The sequence below is a fragment of the Bos taurus genome, chromosome 14, assembly GCF_002263795.3.
Source record: "Bos taurus isolate L1 Dominette 01449 registration number 42190680 breed Hereford chromosome 14, ARS-UCD2.0, whole genome shotgun sequence".
Lineage (NCBI taxonomy): Eukaryota > Metazoa > Chordata > Mammalia > Artiodactyla > Bovidae > Bos > Bos taurus.
In genome coordinates, this window is record NC_037341.1 from 30,942,719 (window position 1) to 30,966,282 (window position 23,564).

Sequence of the window (23,564 nt, forward strand, 5' to 3'; positions counted from 1 at the left end):
ATCCTCTTGCAATGTGGGAGACCTGGGTTCGATCCCTGGGTTGGAAAGATCCCCTGAGGAAGGGAAAGGCTACCCACTCCAGTATTCTGGCCTGGAAAAGTCAAAAAGAGTCAGACACAACTGAGTGACAAAGCCTTCCTTCCTATTCCCTGGTTAGGTAGGTTTTCTTTTAATGTTTGGGTCAGTAGTTTACAGTATTGCCAGTCCAATTTTCTAAAATTCTGAACGTAACTATGTCTCAATATTTCTCTTTTTCTTTAATGTGAGACCCTTAATTTATTTTTATTTATTTATTGGAGTATAATTGCTTTACAATGTTGTTAGTTTCTGCTGTACAAGGAAGTGAATTAGCTATATGCATACATATATCCCCTTCCTCTTGTGATTTTTTTTTCCTGTTACTTTTTGGACTTCTACAAAAATCTCAAAGCTCTAAAAATTAACCATTCTTTATAGTGGTGGTGGTTTAGTCATTAAGACATGTCCGACTCTTGAAACCCCATGGACTGTAGCCTGCCAGGCTCCTCTATCCATGGGATTCTCCAGACAAAAATACTGGAGTGGTTGCCATTTCTTTCTCCAGGTGATCTTCCTGACCCAGAAATCGAACCCAGGTCTCCTGCATTGCAGGCAGATTCTTTACCAACTGAGCTACATGGGAAGCATCATTCTTTATAGTAGTGCAAATGAAACACGAAAATTGGCATTTTTATATCTGTGTTAAAGCTATAATAATGTGAAGACAATCATCAGTCAGTTGATAATATGCTCCAGCCATTCTACTAGGTTCATTTGATCCTGATAGCAATTTCATGAGATAAGCACTATTACTATGTGTTTTGGGTTTCCCAGGTGACTTAGTGATAAAGAATCTGCCCACCAACGCAGGAGTCGAAGTTCCATCCCTGGGTTGGGAGGATCCCCTGGAGAAGGAAATGGCAATCCACTCCAGTATTCTTGCCTGGAGAATCCCATGGACTGAGGAGCCTGGAGGGCTACAGTCCATGGAGTTGCAGAGTTGGACACAATTAAGCATACACACACACACTATGTGTTTTACTAAGGAGAAAAAAATACTATTATCATCCTTGAGTTTTAGATGAAATCATTGTTCAGAGAGGTGAATTTGAAGTAGAGAGTAGCAGAGCCACAGCTTAAATCTGAGTCTGATTCCAAAGCTTGGGCTCATAATTTCTACATTATAAATATAACAAATGAACAAAATATTTGCCCTATCTCATGAAATGAATCATATTTGCAAACAAAATATTAGAACCCAGAGTCTAACAAAAAAACTCTATTTTAAAAAAAGTCCTTACGTGAAATGTACACGAAACCTTTTATAAAGGCATAAACATCAGCTAGATATTGCTGAAAATTCAATAGCTTTTACAGTGTTAACTTGGAAATTGGAAATGTAAAGGAAAATGGAGATATGATCTATATCTGTAGGTGAATATGATTAACCAAAGTGATCAGCCTTAAAGTGTGTGCTTTTAATTAAGTGAAAAAGTCCTTTAATAGTTCTTGAATATATTTATGACCTCTAGTGTTCTGAGAAATCAAGGTATTAAATTGCAGCTCTCAGATTGTAAATGCAAAATATCTGAAGTCTTCCTAGCTTATCAGCTGAACATTGACCACCAACCTTCCTGTCTTGAAATGTTTGTGCAAGATGGGCATGTGTGTGTGTGTGTGTGCTATGTTCTTCACAGTAGGAGGGCAAATTTCTCTTGAAAAGGTAATGGTTCCCAGATGTTTGTTTTTCAAACAAAAGAAAAAAAAGTTGAAAAATAGTAATAGCCAGGTATTTGTCTATCATCTCACTTGGAGTTCATTGTCACAAAACTTCCTTTTGTCTGAGAAATTTTTCAGTCCAGTGAATATAGCTTTCATTAAGAGATCACACTGATCACTTGTTGATTTTGTTACTAGAGGAACTTCTTTAGCTTCTCTGTGCTTTATTGTATGGATTGTTTTGTGTGGACCACAGAAAATATACAAAGGACCACTGGCGATATGTTGATTTGTATGTATTGGATTTTAATATCTACTGTACTTTATGCCCATTTTCCCAATATATACATATATATAGAGAGAGAGAGATCCAAAAATAGCTGTGGAAAGGAAATTTCTCTGTACACAGGACCTGCCACTTTGTGAAAGCGCTCTCCCATCTTACAAAGGCCAAAATTCTGCTGATGAAAAAGTAGAAAATTGTGCAAATAATGTTAAATGAAGCACAGCTGTTCCCCTAAAATTATCTGGATTCTTCTACATTACACCACTACACATGCCCACCAGACCATTCCCGGGTGGCTCTGGGGGAGCCTCCGGGGGTCGGGCTGTCCTGCCTCCTCCGCGCACCAGGGTTAGAATCCCCGGCCGGGCCGGGCACGATGGCCCACACCGCTCCTGGGCCCCAGGGCAGCGGTCACTACAAGCGGAGCAGCGGAAAATCCTGGGGAGTCTAGGCGGTTACCGCGGGGTCCCCCGAACTTGGCGCCCCGGGCGAGGCGGGGGGCTCTCGCGAGGGTCCTCGGGGAAGCGGGCGGAGCGCGGGTCTCCGCGGCTGGGGGTATCGCCCAGCCCGCGCCTCCGGCCCGGGGCGGGTCGCCCCTCAGCCCGGAGCGGGGGCCTTCCCCGCGCGCTGCCGGTCGCCCGGCTTCGCCCTGCGGGAGGAGCCGGCCGCCGTGACGCGTCTGGGAGGAAACGCCAGCGCCCGGTGGCCTCCCCGGGAAGGAGGAAGCACGAGAGCGCTCGGCTCCGCGACCGCCACGCGGGGAGGCAGCACCGCGGAGCCGGGTAGGTGCGGGGCGGCGGGGACCTTGGGCCGCGGGGCGGGCGAGCGGCCGGGCCGCAGTCGGGCCCTCGGGCGGGTGGGACCGGGCGGGGCGAGGGTACCCGGGCCTCCTCGGCTGCCTCTTTCTGGAGCAAACGTGACTTTCCCGGGTCCCGTGGCGGCGCCCCCGTCCTTCAGCCCGGAAACCTCCGCGTTGGTCGGGTGGGAAAAGCCGTTCCCTCGCCCAGCCCTGGACTCTGAGAGTTTGTGGTCTTTGTTTCCTCGAGGTGAATTCGGTTTCTGCTTTGCGATTTCTAAACGCCCGAGGGGTGTCCCCGGGGACAGATGTTGTTAATCTGAGTGCAGCTTCGGAGCCGGGAACCAGGAGGGTGGGAGACCCCCTACCTGAGGTCGAAAGTGGGTGCAGGTTACCTGCGAGGGCACCGAAATCCTTAACCTGTTGTCAGCGAACCTGCCGTCTGAAACCTTAATGCGTGGCTGTCCTTTAAGCTCTCTGTGATTTGAAACCTTTTCTGTCCCTTTTAGCGTTCATTTGGCTTTGTTGATTCCCAGTTGAGCATTGGTATGTGCCATCTAGAAATGCTTTGGGATTTTTAGATTTTGTCATTTTTAGTGGTGGTTACTGGGAAAGACAGAAAAGAGAAAGAATTCATCTGTTGAAACTTAAACTCTTAGGTTATTTAATTTAGTAGTGACTTCTGAACCACGACTAGAGTTTCAGTTCTGCACAAGGCTGTACAGGGTACACTTGAGATGCAGAACACGACAGTTTCTAAGTCTTTATCAGGGTCAAAAATAAAAAAGTAGACCGTTGTGTATTTTGATTCTCTACTTTGTCAGTAGGTTGATCATTCACCCAGCCAATCTGGGAAGTGCTTTTTTATTTATCAAACACTTAGGTAGCTCTGACATGTGTTAGGCTCGTTCTAAGTGTTTTATAAATATTAACTCAAATTATTAACTCAAAATGTTAAATTATAGCAGGTCTAGCAGTGTCCAGGCTGTGCATACTTCAGTTCCCTGAATGTCATTGCAAGAGCTTTTAGAAACAGAGGAAGTTTCAGGCATATTTTAGGACTGGGTGTGCCTTCTAGCCCGCTTGGCTTCCAGTCCAGTAAATCAAGCCATCACCCATCTACTCCCCTGGGGGAAGGGAGTCTGTAGTGAAGGGAGTGAGAACTCTTCTTACAGATTTCTGGCCAGATCGCTAGCATCTTCAATATCATGGTCCTTCTCAGTGGACAGAGTGCCCATCCTTAACTAACTCTGAGGAGACCAGAACTTCCCCTTTCTTCAGCTGCCACTGCACTGAGCTTAATTTTATTTCCTTCCTAATATATTTGACAATTGGTATGACTGTAGCTTGGGTTTCCCTGGTGGCTCACATGGCAAAGAACCCGCCTGCAATGAAGGAGACCCAGGTTTGCTTCCTGGGTCAGGAGGATCCCCTGGAGAAGGGAATGAAAACCCACTCCAGTATTATTGTCTGGAGGATTCCATGGACAGAGGAGCCTGGCAGGCTATAGTCCATGGGGTGGCAAAGAATCAGGCACAATTGAACGACTAACATATACACACAGACGTGACTGTAGCTTAGATTTGAGGGTCAGACTGAACTTGAAATATACTATAAAATAGAACATTTTTGTTTGAACACATCCACATAACAAACAATACTTTGTAATTTTACTACCATTTGCTGTAAACTGTAAAACTCAGGTAACGCTGAGTTGATGGGTCAACCTTCTAGGTAACCATTTTGTGATTTGCAGATATATTGAGAGAATATTTTCCAGAGTTAAGCACCCTCTTCAAATGGGTGCCTTAGCCTGATGGCCAGATGGAAACACAGGATGATGACTAAAATAAGTATGGTTCTTGTCATTACGGTGATTATGAATCTAATGTCAAAATCCGCACATCATACTAGCTTTCTCTGTTTCATATATTTAAATTTCCAGGGAGATGATGAAATGACACTCTGAGCCTTATTTAATAAGATTATGAAGTGTCTCCTGGAAGCAAGAAGTCTCACTTTCTTCTGATATAATTTTATGGCACATAGACATTCATGACTTCAGTTCAGCCAAATGGCAACCAGCACTTCCATGGGTTACAGAGTGCTTCCGTGTATACTTATTTGCTCTTCAGAGAGACCTCATGAGGTGGGTAGCCAGTTTTCATTCCAACTTTTACACATGAGGAAACTGAGGCATAGAAATGTGAAAGTGCTTTAGCCTGGATAGCACAGCTGGTAAGAGGCAGAGCTTGAATAGAGAGCAGGTGTATAGACAGTGCCTGGCACGTGCCAGCCCGTAATAAACATTTGTGGAATGAATGACTCCCAATGACTTCAGACTTCTTGCTGTATTTCAAAACATTATATGTTGAGTTGTCACACCATAGTTGAGTTGTGACTAAGGGATTGCCAGGCCTAATCTAACACCTCTCTTTTTCAAACAGTATCTGCTACCACGTAATTTCTACAAAAGGGATGAGCTGGAAAGTCCTTTGAACTTCTTGGAACTGATCATCTCTGGTGTTTGAAAAAGCAAATAAGCTGGTTATTCCCCTTTTCCAAGCATCCTACTTTTCCCCTCTCTGATTTATAGTTGCCATTGAACACATGGCTCTCATGGTTGTGTTGACTTTTCTTGTCTCTTCCTGATCATTCGAGATCATTTTTAAGGACTGCCAATCACTGTAGGTTTTCATTCTAAGTGAACTCAATTAAGCCACCTGGGTTTATGAGCAAGTTCAAACACAGAGATCATAGGTATTATAATTATTTTGAAGTGTTTGACATCACTGCTGTGTTTTTTGAAGTGTTACAATTACTGTAGTATTTCAAAAAACAAACAAAAATCCTCAACTTTTCTCCTTCAAGTGTAACTCTGTGTATCCTAAAGTATGTTTCTTCTACATGGATAACCTTCAATGAGAGAGGAAAATATGGCAATTACCTGGTGGGAGGAACTGGGAAGGGCTATGGAGGAAAATGAGAGATGAGGTGGGCTTTCCCATGAGGAATTTTAGGTGTTAAGAAACCCTTAATGAAGCCAGACTGAGTCATCTGCCTGTCAACGTTCTTTTGTATGGGGGTGGAATAAAATACTTTTGAAACCTGCCTCGTTTCAAAAACTACTTTACCTTTTCCAATCCTCAGGGATTTTTTTTTTCCTTCCCTTTTTGAAAAATTCCTGTAATTACAGGCTAAAACTGCTGATTCATGAAACTCAAATTATGTAACATGTTATTCCTGACAGAAACAGCCCCCGCATTATGTTAAAGGACTCAGTGTCTCTGTTTTCCTTTACCTATTGCATTCTTTATGGTGGAGTCTTTGTTCTCATTTCACTTTTGAAAAAATTTAATGGAGAAAGATAGTACTGATTCCACATCTGGTAGTTCATGTCAAAGAAATTTTAACTCTATACTAACTCTGAGTTATCATTGCTGAAGAAGACAACATGGAAATCCAATGTTGGAGGCTGTTTCAGAGCCTCAAGAAGTAAAATGTTATTGCCTGTCTAAAGTTGAGCCAGAGAGTTTTCAAAGAGAACTAGGCAGGGTAAAATCTTCTTGCTCTTGACCAATTTCTCAGGGCCTTTCCTGTGTCTGACAGGTCCCGAAAACCTGCTTTAGTTCACCTCCTTGTAACCACAGTTTCTTCTATTGTTCAACACTGAAATCTGTTTTCCTTGGATGGGCAATGAGGGTGAGTGAAAGAAGGGTGATTATGTAAGGCAAATTATGTAGGCTTCCCTGATAGCTCAGTTGGTAAAGATCCACCTGCCACGCAGGAGACCCCGGTTGGATTCCTGGGTCCGAGGATCTGTTGGTGAGGGGATAGGCTACCCACTCCAGTATTGTTGGGCTTCCCTTGTGGCTTAGCTGGTAAAGAATCCACCTGCAATGGGGGGAGACCTGGGTTCAATCCCTGGGTTGGTAAGATCCCCTGGAGAAGGGAAAGGCTACCCACTCCAGTATTCTGGCCTAGAGAATTCCATGGACTGTATAGTCCATGGGGTTGCAAAGAGTCAGACAAGACTGAGTGACTTTAAGAAGAAAAAAAGAGAGGAATAATATGTAAGATGGAAAGTGGGCTTCCCTGGTGGCTCAGATGGTAAAGAATCTGCCTGCAATTTGGGAGACCTGGGTTCCATCCCTGGGTCAGGAAGATCCTCTGGAGGAAATGACAACCCACTCCAGTATTCTTGCCTGAGAAATCCCATGGACAGAGGAGCCTGGTAGGCTACAGTCCATGGGGTTGACACAACAGAGCGACTAACACATCTAATATATTCAGATGCAAAATCGAACTCACTGGTGGACTAGCCAATCTACTGGCTGCTGGATGAAAAGTCCTCAGTCCAGTGGGGCTTCACTAAGGACTTGGCTGACTGCTTCCTTGAATTGAAAAATGAGAAGGAACTTTATTATTCTAGTTATTTACCTCCTTGTTTTTTTAGAATAAAAATAGGTCGAAGTTAAAATAATCTGATTTCCAACTCAGCATCCACAAATGCAGATAAATGTGCATAGGGACCAGTATATAGACTATATAATCTAATACACGTATATATTACACGTGTGTGTGTGAGTCGCTCAGTTGTGTATGGTCAGCTAAAAAGAAATCATCTTCTTAATTTCTTAGTTTCCCAAGAAAACACTGTCGTCTTTTTTCTCATTTTTATTTTAGTTTGTCTCATATTTTCTAAATATTCTTTTTAATTAAAAAGTATGCCCTTAAATTTAAACAGTTGAGAAGTGTGTGAAGTAAAAAAATAAGTCCTCTTCACTCTAATCTTAACGACAAAGGTAACCACTGCTGGGTTTTTATTTTCTTCTAGCCTTGACCCCATGCTTATATAAGTATGTATATCTGTAAATATATAGAGAGTTTTTTTTTAAATGGGACTCACTCCATACAGTTTGTCCTTTTATCTCTTATTTAACACCTTATCATGGACATCTGTAGGTCTGCATCATTGGTTTTGACAGCTGCATAATATTCCACTTTGTAATTAATTTATCCATTTTCTATTTCTCTTTTCTATATGTGCACTCTTTTGTATCTTTTAAAAAATATTAAATCACCAAAGTAATACATTTTTAATAAAAATTAAAAGAAGAAAAAGAGAAAATAAGAATCATCAGTAAACCTACCACTCAATCACTGTTAGCATTTTAGAGTATATTTTGTAAACTTTCATATGTATGTGCATATCCATATTTCCAATGCCATTAAAAATTTCCCTTACACAGGGTTGTTTTGTCGCTTAGAGAATCGTGTTTGTTTAGTCAGCCAACATCAGAGATTCCAGGCACTTTGGAGCCAGTTATTTTACTGTATTTCCTGGCCACCTGCCATTCCCCAAACCTGAATAACACTACTGGAAATTTATACTAGTGCTCATAAAGGGGATGAGGTGAGGGTGTCGGATGGACCGAAATACCCATCCAAATCAGCATAAAGCATGTATCCTGTTGATGGAGGTGAGTCAACATTTGTGTTCTGTGCAGGTCTAAAATACAAGATATTTAAGAAGAGAAATGATAGGATATTCATATATCATCAATTACGATCATAAAAGGAAAAGCAGAAATAATGGACCTAAACCAAGGGAAAAGTGTTGAATTCAGTTGAAGATTAGAACAGTTGAACTTCAGATGTTTTGAAATAGTTTCCTAATGATAAGTACAGTGTATGGAGTAATTGGCTTAACAGAGCTCCCTCCTATAGTAGGAATAGGTGACCTTGAAGTTTCTTGTGATCTTCATCTTATAGGCTGTCTCAGAGTTAGTAACAGTTGATTTAGAATAATTTCATGCATACAACTGTCTAGTTACTAACTCCACCAGCTTTTCCAGACACTGTCTGTCTGGGCTAATCTCTCCACCCTCTTTTTCTCCTACACAAGCTGTGACCCATACTTTCCTCCTGCATCCTTCTGTGGCTCCCCCCACTTTCTGAGAGTTCAGTCCCTCTTTTAACCTTGTTCTCTTAATTCTCTTCTTCCTGCTTTTGCTTTAAGGATATTTCTCTCTGTCCTTTCTCCATTCCTCCCTCTTTATTTTGGTCTTGAGCAAAAAAGATACTAATCATGGCAATACTGTTAAGAGCAAGCCTTTAATAAGGAAAAGGAAAGCTTTTAGTTTGGGAGGAAAGGTAGATATTATAAAGAACTAGTGTTTGAGAATACCCGGTAATTCCTTCCAAAATTTCCACAGAAGTCTCCACCCACCTCTTCATCTCTAAATAAGCTGTTTTTTCCTTAAGCATTGGCATGTATGATAAAATTTAAAACTATTTATAATTTTTTTTGATTCATGTCATAGCAGTAGCATTATTTTGTGCTATTTTTTTTTTTTTTTCTCATTGAAGATGTTAACCATGTTATAGATTGAGTAGAGAGTGTTTTGGTCTTAAAAGCTCACTTCTGGATAAGAGCACTGTTCCTTTTAGAAAATATTGGATTGGCCAAAAAGTTCATTCGGGTTAAGTTTCGACATCTGGTTTAAAAGTAACTTCTTTGTCTTTAAGTAGAAGATGAAGAAGGTTCACTTCAGTTCAGTCGTGTCCAATTCTGGTTTAAAAGCAACCTCTTTGTCTTTAAGCAGAAGATGAAGAAGGTTCAGTTCAGTTCAGTTCAGTCATGTCCAACTCTTTGCGACCCCATGGACTGCAGCATGCCAGGCTTCTCTGTCCATCACCAACTCTTAGACCGAAGGTTAGCAGTCTTTGAGATGTGCTGTGTCAGGATTCCAAACCCTTTTCTTGCAGCCTTTCATCAGCAGAGAAATGCATTGGTGAGAAGCACATGTAGATCAGCCTTCCATTCTTGGGAGTTAGAGAAGTGGTGCTGGATGCAGGAATATCCCTGGAAGCTCTCTCAAAAGATGCATGTAGGTGATTTAGCCCAGGTAGCTGACTTCCAAGGCTGCCGTCCATGGGGTCATTGAGGGTCGGACATGACTGAGCGACTTCACTTTCACTTTTCACTTTCATGCATTGGAGAAGGAAATGGCAACCCACTCTAGTGTTCTTGCCTGGAGAATCCCAGGGACGGGGGAGCCTGGTGGGCTGCCGTCTATGAGGTCGCACAGAGTCGAACACGACTGAAGTGATTTAGCAGCAGCAGCAGCTGACTTCATAGCAACTTCAGCTCACCTATAATGGGACCTGAGCCAAATATTATAAGGAGCTCAGGACCAAGGCAATAGCTATTTAGGCTGCACTGAGAATTAAGGCCTATTTTTTCATAAGCAGGAATGAAAAAGGTTTTAAAAAGATATTTTTATCCAGCTTCCAGACAGCCTGGTGGTAAAATTGATGATGGCTTAAACATGAAAGTACTGTTTTATTTGCTTATTTGAACCTGGACTACTGTTAATAAACAGTCAGAAGTTAAGACTTTACTGTAAATTAAAAAAAATATGAAAAACATATTTATTCATAGTTTACATTTTAGTCCATTTCAACATCAGTACTTTTAGTTTTCTTTCTAATTCATCTGCTTTTACCCCCTACTCTCTCTTCTCATGAATTTTTGGTTTAATTTACTTCTTGTTTGTTGGGAAATGATCTTTTTAATTCATGAAAGATAAGATGCTCCAGTGTTTGGCTGTGAAGGATTTTTCAGAGATTTATGAAACTATGTCCCCTTCCTTGATTTTTGTGTCTGCCATGTGCTGTGCTGTGCTGTGCTTAGTCACTCAGTTGTGTCCGACTCTTTGCAACCCCATGGACTGTAGCCCGCCAGGCTCCTCCATCCATGGGAATTCTCCAAGAAAAGAAGTATTCAGTATCCAGTAGTATCCAGTAGAATGTGTTGTCATGCCCTCCTCCAGGGGATCTTCCCAACCCAAAGATCGAACCCAGGTCTCCTACATTGCAGGCAGATTCTTTACCTTCTGAGCCACAAGGGAACCCCCATGTCTGACATAGATTTCCTTTATTTCTAATTCCTACTAACATTAACATTTATTTCTGTTCCTCCTTTTAAAAATCCACTCAAGTGTGACCAGAAGCCCCTGTCCCATTGAATGTATTTGTTGCTTTAATCAGTCTTTAAAACAAAGAGGTAGGTGACTTAGCCAGCAAAATAAAATTCACTCAGGCATAGCAGAGGAATTATAGTTCAGGAGACCTGGGTTTGATCCCTGGGTTGGGAAGATCCCCTGGAAAAGAGAATGTCTACCTACTCCAGTATTCTTACCTGGGAAATCCCATGGACAGAGGAGCCTGGCCGGCTATAGTCCACGGGGTTGCAAAGAGTCAGACCCGACTGAGCTACTGACACACTTTATAGTTCAGGACGAGCAAACTATAGTGAACTGTAGGTGAGTCCAAAGAACAAAGGAAAGGAGAGGTCTTTTCTACAGAAAAGGAAGAGGAGTTGGGAGGGACTGTTTTTGAATAGAAGTCCTTTGAAAGAGAGAGAAATCAGGGTTATGGAAGCCCCTTATTGGTTTAGTTGTTGACTTCTCATTGGCTGGGCTGGTGCTGAGCAAGGAGAAAACTTCCTTCCTCCTGCAGGGGTATATGAAGTAAGCACCCTGTTGAGGTCTGCAAGCAGCCACCACCAAGCAGGGTAATGTGTGAAAGCCCCTGCTTCAGGGCTTCCTGACTGTAGTTTATCTTATTTTTAAATTTTATTATTTTTTTAAAATAATTTTTTCCCTATTAAAATTTTTAAATTGAAATATACTAGACTTAAAATTTTATATTAGATTCAGGTATATAACCTAATGATTCTGTATTTTTATACTATATAAAATGGTCACCATGGTAAGTCTAGTTACCATCTGTCACCATACAAAGTCATTATAGTATTATTGGCTGTATCCCCTATTCTGTATGTTACATTATTGTGACTTATTTTATAGCTGGAAGTCTGTCCCTTTAACTGTTCCTCACCTATGTCACTCATCCCCTCACCCTCCTCCCCTTTGGCAACCACCAGTTTGTCTCTGTCTGTTTTTGTTTTGTTATGTTTGTTCATTTGTTTTGTTTTTTTAGATTCTACTTATAAAAGTGAAATCATATGGTATTATCTTCCTGTCTGACTTCTTTCACTTAAGCCTAATACCCTCTGTGGCCATCCATGTTGTTGCAAATGGCAGTGTTTCATTTTTTGTGACTGAGTAATATTCATGGGAAATAGATGGGGAAACAGGGGAAACAGTGTCAGATTTTATTTTTTTGGGCTCCAAAATCACTGCAGATGGTGACTGCAGCCATGAAATTAAAAGACGCTTACTCCTTGGAAGAAAAGTTATGACCAACCTAGATTCCATATTCAAAAGCAGAGACATTATTTTGCCAACAAAGGTTTGTCTAGTCAAGGCTATGGTTTTTCCAGTGGTCATGTATGGATGTGAGAGTTGGACTGTGAAGAAGGCTGAGCGCCGAAGAATTGATGCTTTTGAACTGTGGTGTTGGAGAAGACTCTTGAGAGTCCCTTGGACTGCAAGGAGATCCAACCAGTCCATTCTAAAGGAGATCAACCCTGGGATTTCTTTGAAAGGAATGATGCTAAAGCTGAAACTCCAGTACTTTGGCCACCTCATGCGAAGAGTTGACTCATTGGAAAAGACTCTGATGCTGGGAGGGATTGGGGGCAGGAGGAGAAGGGGACGACAGAGGATGAGATGGCTGGATGGCATCACTGACTCGATGGACGTGAGTCTGAGTGAACTCGGGGAGTTGGTGATGGACAGGGAGGCCTGGCGTGCTGCAATTCATGGGGTCACAAAGAGTCGGACACGACTGAGTGACTGAACTGAACTGAATATTCCATTATGTATTGCCACATCTTCTTTATCCATTTATTTATCAATGGAGCCTTAGATTGCTTTCATATCTTGGCTATTGCCAATAATGCTGTGATGAACATGGGGCTGTTTCTGTTTTCTTTGGGAAAATACACAGGAGTAGAATCGTTGGATTATATGCTAGCTCTGTTAGTGTAAATTTTTGAGGAACCTCCCTACTGTTCTCCATGGTGGCTGTACCAATTTATATTCCTATCAACAGTGCATGAGGTTCCTTTTTCTTTACATTCTTAACCAACGTTTGTTATTTGTTGTTTTTTTTGATGACAGCCATTCTAATAGGCATGAGTGATATGTCATTGCCATTTTGATTTGTGTTTCCCTGATGATTAGTGAAGTTGAATATCTTTCATGTGTCTATTGGCCATCTCTATGTTGTCTTTAGAGAAAGTGTCTGTTTAGGTCCTCTGCCTATTTTAAAATTGGGTTATATGTTTTGTTTTGCTTTTTTCTGATATCGAGTTGTGTGAGTTCTTTGTATATTTTGGATATTAACCCCTTATCAGATATATCATTTATAAATATTCCCTCCTATTCAGGAGGCAGGCTTTTCATTTTGTTGATAATTTCCTGCCTTGTGCAAAAACTCTTTAGTTTGATGTTTACTTTTGCTTCTGACCATTTTAAATGAGGTTTCCGTTTTTCATTTTCACACTTTCATTGGAACATTTTAGGATTTAAAAATTTGCCTTTGAGATGCAGAATGATATGTATATAAATTGCTTTGTCTTTCTGTGTAGAAAAATAATGTATTTTTGCTTCATCTAAGTGTAAAGAAGGATACATAAGAAATTAAGTGTTTATCTATTTTGGAGATTGGGTGATGAGAACTAGGTGGGTAGGGAAAGGGGAGGGGTGGGAAGCAAACTTTCACTGAGTCTCTTTTATATTTTCTTGAGGTGTTTTAACCAGGTGAATATATAACCCACTTTAAAAAATAATTTAAAAAATTATGTCTGTGAGTTCCCTGACTTCAAATATATATATGTATATTTCTGTTGTCCCTTTTCCATACGTCTTTAGTAAAAATTTTTTAAGAATGCTTGTATAGATGAGTCTCAAAGGATTAGTAGTATTTTGCAGACATCTGGTCCTGTCTTTGTTCCCTTTCAGGAGCACTCTCAAGTCCTGTGACTAAATTCATTATGAAGCCTTCCTGTAGGAAATTCTAATACTGCAAATATGGCCAAATCTTGAGTTACTGTTGGCTTCTTCGAAGAACCATTTAACTGAAATTGTCTGCAGCATCCTACAAACTGGATATTCAGTTTTTCCTAATAAAACTGTTATATAATGCCAATATAATTAGTGCACAGTTAGTTGATTCCAGACCGCCCCTGTTTTGATATCTTGTATCTGATCATCATGGTTATATTTCCCCTACTTAAAATTATATGAATTTGGTCTTTTAGAAAATAAAGATTTATTTTTAGTATTCAGATAATTCTGCTCTTTTCAGTGTATGCTAAACCCAAGAGTTTCGTTCATCATGATTTTTGTAGTTTTTGTCATTTGTCATATGTATTTTATCCTTTGGAGAACAAAGAGAGACTAGTATTTATTTTGTACCTACCATGTGCTGGGTGCTTTAGAGATAGTATTGCATTAAATACTCAAAATAACTCTGTAGGGTAGGTGGAGGTTTCATTTTACAGATGAGCAAATTAGGATCTGGGCTTCCCTGGTGCCTCAGCAGTAAAGAATTCGCCTCCCAATGCAGGAGACCTGGGTTCGATTCCTGGGTCAGGATGATCCACTGGAGAAGGCAGTGGCAACCCACTCCAGTATTCTTGCCTGGGAAATCCCATGGACAGATGAGCCTAGTGGGCTACAGTCCATGGGATCACAAAGAGTCAGACATGACTACAACTTAGCAACTAAACAACAGCAAATTAGGGTTTAGTGAGGCCTCGAAGGTGGCCTTGTGTGGCCATCACGGGGCAGCGCTGATCTGAAGCTGGTCTGGTCTACTTAACTTTACCAGGGGGTCCCCTTTGCCTTTGAGAAGGGGGTAAAGGCTAATTCCTTTCAAAGACCCTCGTCAGAGAGAACGGGCAGAATTGATTTATAGGTCACTCTGATTACCATCTACTGATGAGGCTGTGGTTAAATGAGTTTTGAAAACTGGCCTTTCATTTTTACTGTAGGGTTCTGAGATGGTATTCATTTTTCATTTAGAAACTGCTGCCAGACCTCAGGAAAGAAGCTGACTGAAAATGTTTTAAATATATTACTTCCCTAATAGAAAGGAGCTAAAATCCTAAATTTAATTCCTGAATATGTTAAATTCTGAACCTACAGAATTTGAATGTCTTATTTGTTATCTGTAGAGCTGTCAAGTTCCTACTGTTAGCAGCCAATATCCAATGAACTTTACCAACTCTAACAAATCCTGTTGCCATATTCTAAAATCCCATATTGGCGATAGCCAGCCACATTTATATTAATCCTTAGAAAGAGAGCCATCCGCAGATACCATCTACCATTTTGCTGATTCTTGTTGGGTATTAGCTAATGCAAAAATATTGTGTCTTGCCAGAAAATATTCTTTAAAGGATGCTGCTGTTGCTGCTTTCAGTCGTGTCTGACTCTATGCGACCCCATAGACGGCAGCCCACCAGGCTCCCCCGTCCCTGGGATTCTCCAGGCAAGAATACTGGAGTGGGTTGCCATTTCCTTCTCCAATGCATGAAAGTGAAAAGTGAAAGTGAAGTTGCTCAGTCGTGTCTGACTCTTAGCGACCCCATGGACTGCAGCCCACCAGGCTCCTCCGTCCATGGGATTTTCCAGGCAAGAGTACTGGAGTGGGGTGCCATTGCCTTCTCCGTCTTTAAAGGATGAGCTCCTGTTAAACAAGTAGGAATGAAAGAACATTTTATGATTCTATTATCTAATAAAATATACTTATGTTTTGAACAAATGGTGAGAAAGACACTGAGGAAATTCACACGACTAGAAAAGTTTAAAATGTCACAGAGGTGAATGGAGAAGACAGAATAAACCCATAGCATATTCTCTTGCATTTAATATTTTTTTAAAGAGAAAAGCAGCTTTATTGAGACTTAATTGATATGCCATCGAATTAATCACTTTAAAGTGTACAATTCGGTGCTTTAGTCACAGAACTGTGCAGGCATCATCTCTATCTAATTCCGGAACGTTTTCATTATCCCCGCCAAGACCCTGGACTCATTAGCAGTCTCTCATCCTCATTCCCTGCCAAACTCCCCCCTCTCCCCGCCGCTGCCGCCGTGCCCTCCGTGCTCCGCCTCTGACAATGATCAGTTTACTTTTGGTAGGTATGTGCTTAGTGGCTAAGTCGTATCCGACTCTTTGCGACCCCATGGACGGTGGCCCTCCAGGCTCCTCTGTCCCTGGGGATTCTCCAGGCAAGAATACTGGAGTGGGTTGCCTTGCCTTCCTCCAGGGGAACTTCTCGACCCAGGGATCGAACTCCGGTCTCCCTCACTGCAGGCGGATTCTTTGCCATCTGAGCCACCAGAGAAGCCCTTTTGGTAGGTGTGTTTGCCTATTCTGGATATTTTGTAAAAAGTGAAATCTTACAGGAATTTTTAAGACTTGGTGCTTTCACTTACATGGCTTGGGTTCAGTCCCTGGTTTAGGGAACTAGGGAGTGCTTGGAAAGTTGCTTGGACCGGCCAGAAAAAAAGTGGAATCTTAGAATATGTGGTCTTTTGTGACTGGTTTGTTTTACTTAGCATAATGTTTTTGAGGTCCATCCACATTGTAGCATATAATACTTCATTTATTTTTAGTGCTGAAAAATGTTCCAGTTTTTCAGTTTATCATATTTTGCTTATTCATTTATATATTAGTGGATAGTTGGATTGTTTCCACTTTTTGATGATTATTAATAAGGCTGCTGTGCATATTCATGTGCAGGCTTTTGTATGAATATGTATTTTCATTTTTGGGTGTATACCTTGCAGCAGAATTGCTGGGTCATGTATAACTCAGTTTAACTTTTTGAGGAATTGCCAAACTGTTTTCCAGTGTCTGCACTGTTTCCCAGTCCCACCAGCAAGGTTTGAGGGTTCAAATTTCTCCACATCCTCACCAACATTAATTATCTGTCCTTTTTGGACTTTGGTCATTTTAGTAGGTTTGAAGTGGTATGTCACTGAGGTTTTGGTTTTCATTTTCTTAATGGCTAATGATATTGAGCATCATTTATGTGCTTGTTGACCATTTGTAACCTTGGGAGAAATGTCTGTTCAGTTCCTTTGTCCATTTTTTAATAGGGTTATTTGTCTTTTTTGCTGAATTGTAAGAGTTCTCTATATATTTTGGATGCAAAGATTATATGATTTACAAATATTTCTCCTATTTTTGTGGATTTTCTTTTACTTTCCTAATGGTTTTCCCTTGAAGCACTAAAGTTTTTAATTTTGATGAAGTTCAGTTAATTTTCTCTTCTGTCACTTGTGCTTTGATGCCAGGTTATTCATCTAAGAAATTATTGCCTAGCCCAAAGTCACGGAGATTTACTACTGTGTTTTCTTCTAAGAACTGTTTCAGTTCTTACTTTTAGGTTTTTGATCTGTTTCAAGTTACCTTTTGGTTATGATGTGAGGCAGGGAGTTCAACTTTATTCATTTGTATGTGGATATTCAGTTGTCCTATGTTGGCATTCATTCGAAAATCAAATGACCATAAAGATTTATTTCTGTACTTTCAATTTTATTCTACCCATCTTTTTAAAACTTATTTTTTGAGGTATAGTTGATTTACAATGTTATATTAGTTTCAGGTGTACAATTCAATACTTTTCTAGACTATACTCCATTTAAAGTTATTATAAAATATTAGCTATATTACCTGGGCTGTACGTTACATCCTATATCTTATTTGTTTTATGCCTAGTAGTTTGTACCTCTTAATTCCTTAATCCTATCTTTCCTCTTCTTCCACTGTTCTCTCACTGGTAACTGGTAGTTTGTTCTCTGCGTCTATGAGACTGTTTCTTTTTTAATTGTACCCATTAGTTTTACTTCTTATTTTATTTTTTTTGAGAGAGAATGCTTACAAGTATTTTATTTGAATAAAACCATTATAATGGCCATTAAAATGATGGGAACTATGGTGCTCATTATGAAAGGAAGTTACAGCATCACTGTATTTACAGAAGAGGAGGCAGCAAAGGTGTACATCTGTAGGTGAAATAACATTGTAAACTCAACCCATATTAAATACCATAAAAGTAAATAGAGTCAAAACACACCTTTATTTACATGTGACTGAGAAGGAAGGGAACATTACGGAGTTAAACTTTTGCATAACGTGTAATGTTTATGTTAGCAAAGCCTTTGAGTTTGTGGAAAATGACTGTGTGCCTTAATCTCACCCACCACTAGATTAAGACACTAAAACTGAGACCGATTCCTTCCTGATTTTACAGCTTTATTTTTGATATCACTTTAAAAAGACACCACTATGATTGTGAAGATGACTCATACCTATAGAGTAATTACCAAGCACCACATTCACATAACAACAAAAACCAAACGAGATATACTATGATTGTTTTACCTTTCAATTACTACTGTGTACAGTATGTCATAAGTAGGCAGAGTGGTGCATTTAGGAGCTGATTGTACTCCCTGTGTAAAATTTTAGGAATGAGCACATCTGAGTGTAGGGATACTTCCTTATCTTACAAATTAAAAGCAAGCATTTTCTACATAAAATTTTTATTTCTGTGTGAAATAAAGACAACTCCTGAAGGTCTAACAAGGAAAAAAAGATACAACATTCAAAGCACTATTAAGTCATGAAACAAAGATGAATCTGAGGTAGAAGTCAAGCGATATAACCCACAACCTTTTTAGGGGAGTATTTATTCCCAGCAACCATCATGTCTCTCCAGTAAGATCTAATTTTTAAAAAGTTCCAAGTTCCAAAAATTTTTTTAAAAGTCCCAAGTTCCAAAAAAAACAGTTTCTACAATCAGATGTACAGCTATGACCAACAGAAAATACAACATAAACTTTTGTCATGTTAGCAGAGTAAATAATTTTACTAAAAGTTGCTGACACTTCTATCAGTAGTAGCCATAGGGAGGCCTTTGGTTGTAACCGTATTGACAGGGGTAGTAAGGTTCTTGTCTGTGCTGTGGGCAATTGTTATTGATATCCCAAGATCGTCCATGCCGTTGGTTGGATCGATTGTCACTTGGCCATCCCTGTCTGCTGTCCCTACCTCTAAACTGTCTATTATCTTACAACCGATTGCCTCTATTTCTCAGGTTGCCACCAGCTCTGCTATTTCATTCCTCAACAATCAGAGGAGACTCAGGAGGGTGTTTCCGGTATTCTTGGTATTCTTTGTCATCTTCTGTGAATCTGTTGGCAAACATCTCTTCAAAATTTGGAACAGCTTCAGAAGTGTCAGTCATTCTGAAATTCCCAGGGATTTGAGGCGGCTGTTGTGTTTAATGTTTAGATTGTGTGGATCTCTGGTCCAGGGTGCTGGCACAGGACCTCTGTGTACAGTCCTTCAGCTCTCCCAGGTAGCAGTTAGTTTTACTTTTTAGCTGCCACATATACGTGGAAAGCTCTTTCTGTCTTAATGCCAGTGCCACACTGTGTTAACTAGCTTAGTGTGGCTTTGTAGTAAGTTTTACAAACAGGAAGTATGAGTCCTCCAACTTTGTTCTTCCTTTTCAAGATCACTGTCTTATTTTGGGTCAGTTGCATTTCCGTATGAATTTTAGGATCAGCTTGTCAGTTTATGAAAAAAATGGCAAGGAATTTTGACAGGGATTGGATTCACTCTGTAGATCAATTTGGAGAGTATTGCCATCTTAACAGTATTTAGTCTTCGGATCCATGAACCTGGATTGTTTTTCCGTATCTTAAAGTCTTCTGTAATTTTTTTAAATTTTATTTTTATTTTTGGCTGCGCTGGGTCTTCTTTGCTCCGTTTGGGCTTTCTCTAGGTGGTGAATGGGAGCTACTCATTGCAGTGTGTGGGCTTCTCATCGTGGTGGCTTCTCCTGTTGGGGAGCACAGGCTCTTGGGGGCACGGGCTTTAGTAACTGCAACTCGCAGGCTCAGTGGGTGTGGCTCGTGGGCTCTAGGGCACAGGCTCAGTAGTTGTGGCACATTAACTTCGTTGCTCCATGGCTTGTGAAATCTTCCTGGACCAGTGATCGAACCTGTGTCCCCTGCATTGGCAGTTGGACTCTTATTCACCAGGGAAGTCCTATAATTTCTTTTAACAATTTTCTATAGTTTTCAGTGTACAAATCTTGCACTTCATTAAAATTTATTCCTAAGTATTTTATTATTTTTGATGCTGTTGTTAATGGAATTATTTTTTTAATTCATTTAATGTTTACTCATGCTACTGTACTTGATTTTTTGAGTATAATTTATATAACAATATATTAATACAATGATTTTTGAATATTGAACTTGTATTCTAAATTCTTTAAAAAAATTTTTATCTTTAAAAACTCTTAATTGGAGGATAATTGCTTTACACTATTGTGTTAATTTTGGCTGTTAAACAATGTGGATCAGCCATATATATACATATATGGCTCCCCTCCATCTTGAGCCTCCCTCTCACTCTTCCATCCCACCTCTCTAGGTCATCACAGAACACTGAGCGAAGCTTCCCACTAGCTATCTATTTTACACATACTAGTATTCACACTTGCTGAACTTATTTATTAGTTTGAATAGTTTTTTTGGAGAATTGATTAGGATTTTTTATACAGTCAGTCCTCAATATCTGGGAGTCTTGCATCCCCAGATACAGACGGTGGACTGTATTCACGTACTGTTTTATATAAGGGCTTCTGGGTCCAATTGGGTATCTGCAGGGCCTCCTGGAACCAATCCCCTATGGGTACTAAGAGACAACTGTATATAAGATCTTATCTCTGCTCATAGAGATAGTTTTGCTTCTTCCTTGTCAATCTTTTAATCAAAAATTTATAATTTTTTTCTTTTTATAATTTTTTTTCTTGCTTGGTTGCTCTGGCTAGAACCTTCAGTGTTAAAGAGAAGCCTTGTCTCATTCCTAGTCTCAGGGGAAGAGCATTCAGTCTTTCACCATTACATGTAATGTTAGCTGTGGTTTATTTGTAGACACCTCTTATTAGCTTGAGGAAATTCTATTCTATTCGAAGTTTATTATGTTTTTATAATTAAAGAGTGTTAAATTTTGTCAAATGACTTTTCTGCATCCATTGAGATGATTGTGTGGTTTTTGTCCTTTAGTCTGTTAATACAGTATATTACATTGATTGGTTTTCAGATGATAAACCAACTTTGAATTCCTGGAATAAATCATATTTTGTCATGCTATATAATCCTTTTCATATGTTCCTGGATTTGGTTTGCTGGCATTTTGTTGAGGATTTTTGCTCTTAAATTGATCTATAACTTTTTCTTTTTTTTGTGGTATCTTCATTTGGGTTTGGTATCAAGATAATACTGGCCTCGTTGATGAGTTCCTTTCTTTTCTTTTCTATGGGTGGTGGGAGATTTTGTGAAGGATTGGTATTAATTCTTCTTCAAATATTTGGTAGAAGTCACCAGTGAAGCCATCTGGACTTGGGCTTTTCTTTGTGGCACTTTTTATTTTAAATTACTAGTTCAGTTTCCTTACTTGTTATGTATATATTCAGATAAGTACTATTTCTTCTTGACTTAGCTTCATAGCTTTTTTCTTCCAATGAATATGTTCATCTGGTTATCTACCAGATAATTTGTTGTATACAACTGTTAATAATATTCTTTTAAAATTCTTATTTCTGTGAAGTTGGAAGTAATGTTCCATATTTCATTCCTTATTTCAGTTCAGTTCAGATGCTCAGCAGTGTCTGATTCTTTGTGACCGAATGAACTGTAGCACGCCAGGCCTCCCTGTCCATCGCCAACTCCTGGACTTTACTCAAACTCATGTCCATTGAGTCAGTGATGCCATCCAGCCATCTCGTCCTGTCATCCTCTTCTCCTCCTGCCTTCAATCTTTCCCAGCATCAGGATCTTTTCAAATGAGTTAATTCTTCACATCAGGTGGCCAAAGTATTGGAGTAGTCTTCTTTCTTTTATTCTTGATCAGTCTAGGTAAAGTTTTTCCAATTTTGTTAAAATTATTTTGAAGAACTAACTTTTCATTCCATTGATTTTCTCTGTTGTTTTTCATTGATTTCTGCTCTAGTCATTATTACTTTCTTCCTTCTGGGGTGGTGGGGAACAGCAGTTCAGGAGAAAGCATAGATCAAAGAGCAGACAACAACTACAGAAGAATCAAACAAGAATGTGACAGTGGGAAATGTATAGGAGTAGAAGAAGGAAGAGGAGGAAGTAGTACTGAAGTCTTTATCGGTCCTTGGCAGAGAGGCCAGTACCCAGAAATGCACTCCCAGAAATGCACTCCTAGGCTTTCTAAATCTATATATGCCTCTGGGATGGAAATTCCTGAGAGTTAAGTGTATTGTTGGAACACAGCCTCTTCTGAAGTGTAGTTATTGCAGTAATTGAATTACCTCTTTCCACTTAGTTCCTGTAGCACGCTCTGTTTTGGCAACACTGAATGTCCAAACAAGTAGATGTGATTCTTTTATTAAAATCTTTTTAGCTGACTTAGAGAATAGATAATAGATATGAAAATGCTTGCCATAGTTAAGGGCATAAAGTAGGCACTTGATAAATGTTGGCTGATATTAACTTGTCCATAACATTCTATAGTATTTAATAGCCTACACTAGGGAATTTGCAGTGCCTAGGTTATAGTGTTTGATCTGCCAGTAATTTAAAATGATCCTTAGCGAATGACTTTATTTTCCTTGACTTTAAATTACTCAAAGTTCTATCTACCTCTAAAATTTTACAGTTCTATTCATGTAGAAAAAAAGCTTTAACTATAGATTCTTCTTTTAATAGAGGTAGAAGTTGTTATTTTTGTTCTCAACTTTTACAATTTTGACTAGGGTACATTGCGTGAATAAGACTCTTTATAGCATTATCTAAAGCCAACCACTGATTTGTTTGAAAACAAAGGGTTTCTTTGCAGTGTCATTTAGCCTGGCGTTGCCATGAATCCAAGAATTATTCTACGCTAATCAGAGAACAGTAATGCAGTTGTATTTAAATTTAGAGTTCCACCGTCATTCACAGAGACGAATGGAGGTGAACAAGTACTTCTAACTTAATTTGCAAAAGTTATAAATGTATTGGTGGAATTCTCTGCACGAATCATAGTAAAAAGCAGATTGGAAGCTTGGCCGAGATCGTAAGAGGCTGTTGGAGAAACTGTTGTTGCCTTTTGTTGTATTTGTTTTCTGAATCTGTGTGATTTTTTTAATAAAAAAAATTCATAGTCATGTAGATTTTAGAAGCATTCTTAGCATTTTGAAATGTTGATATATGGTGTGACAGAGAATGAGACTGATTGGTTACCTTAGCTTTTAAAGGAAGCCAATGCCTGAGTTTTAAATGCTGTGCAGAATCAAAATCAAATCAAAACTCCCTTGTTGTCCTTTACACTCACTGCATGTGATACTGACACTTGTGTATTCTGGTTCCCACATGGGTGCTAGTTTTTCCCACACCAGCCAAGCCTGAGACACGAGCTGGATGTCCTACAGTTTAACTCAGTGCTGACACTGTCTTCTTGGAGCTTCCACGGGTTAAGGGTTTAGTTCTGTATACCTGCACTCCCACCCTTCAACTGCTAGTTGCAAATCCAGGTTGTTACCTGGGCTTCTGACCAGAGGCTATAAATCATTTCTCCACCACTCCTTTGGGTTCAATTAATTTGCTAAGTGGCTCTCAGTACACAGGAAAACAGCTTACTTACTAGATTACCTCCAGGTGCACCAACTTGGAAGCTCTCCCAACCTCTCCTGGGATTTTTTTGGAGGCTTCATTGAGTAGGCGTAGTT

The 23,564-nt window shown here is 39.8% G+C and overlaps 1 protein-coding gene and 1 pseudogene across 3 annotated transcripts in view; one reads left to right on the forward strand and one right to left on the reverse strand.

Moving 5' to 3' along the window:
* The first annotated feature begins 2,716 nt into the window (after positions 1-2,716).
* The window catches only part of SGK3 (serum/glucocorticoid regulated kinase family member 3), a 109,641-nt gene continuing 88,793 nt past the window's right edge, over positions 2,717-23,564 (forward strand). The window contains exons 1-2 of one of the 3 annotated variants that reach the window (XM_015474460.3): positions 2,739-2,805; positions 4,765-4,968. The gene's annotated coding sequence lies outside the window, so the exon portion shown is untranslated. Of the gene's footprint in view, positions 2,806-4,764; positions 4,969-23,564 lie in introns of all 3 variants that reach the window. The other 2 variants (XM_005215455.5, XM_015474461.2) reach the window with 2 other exon arrangements.
* On the reverse strand, positions 18,662-19,759 carry LOC101906065 (RNA guanine-N7 methyltransferase-activating subunit-like protein; annotated as a pseudogene).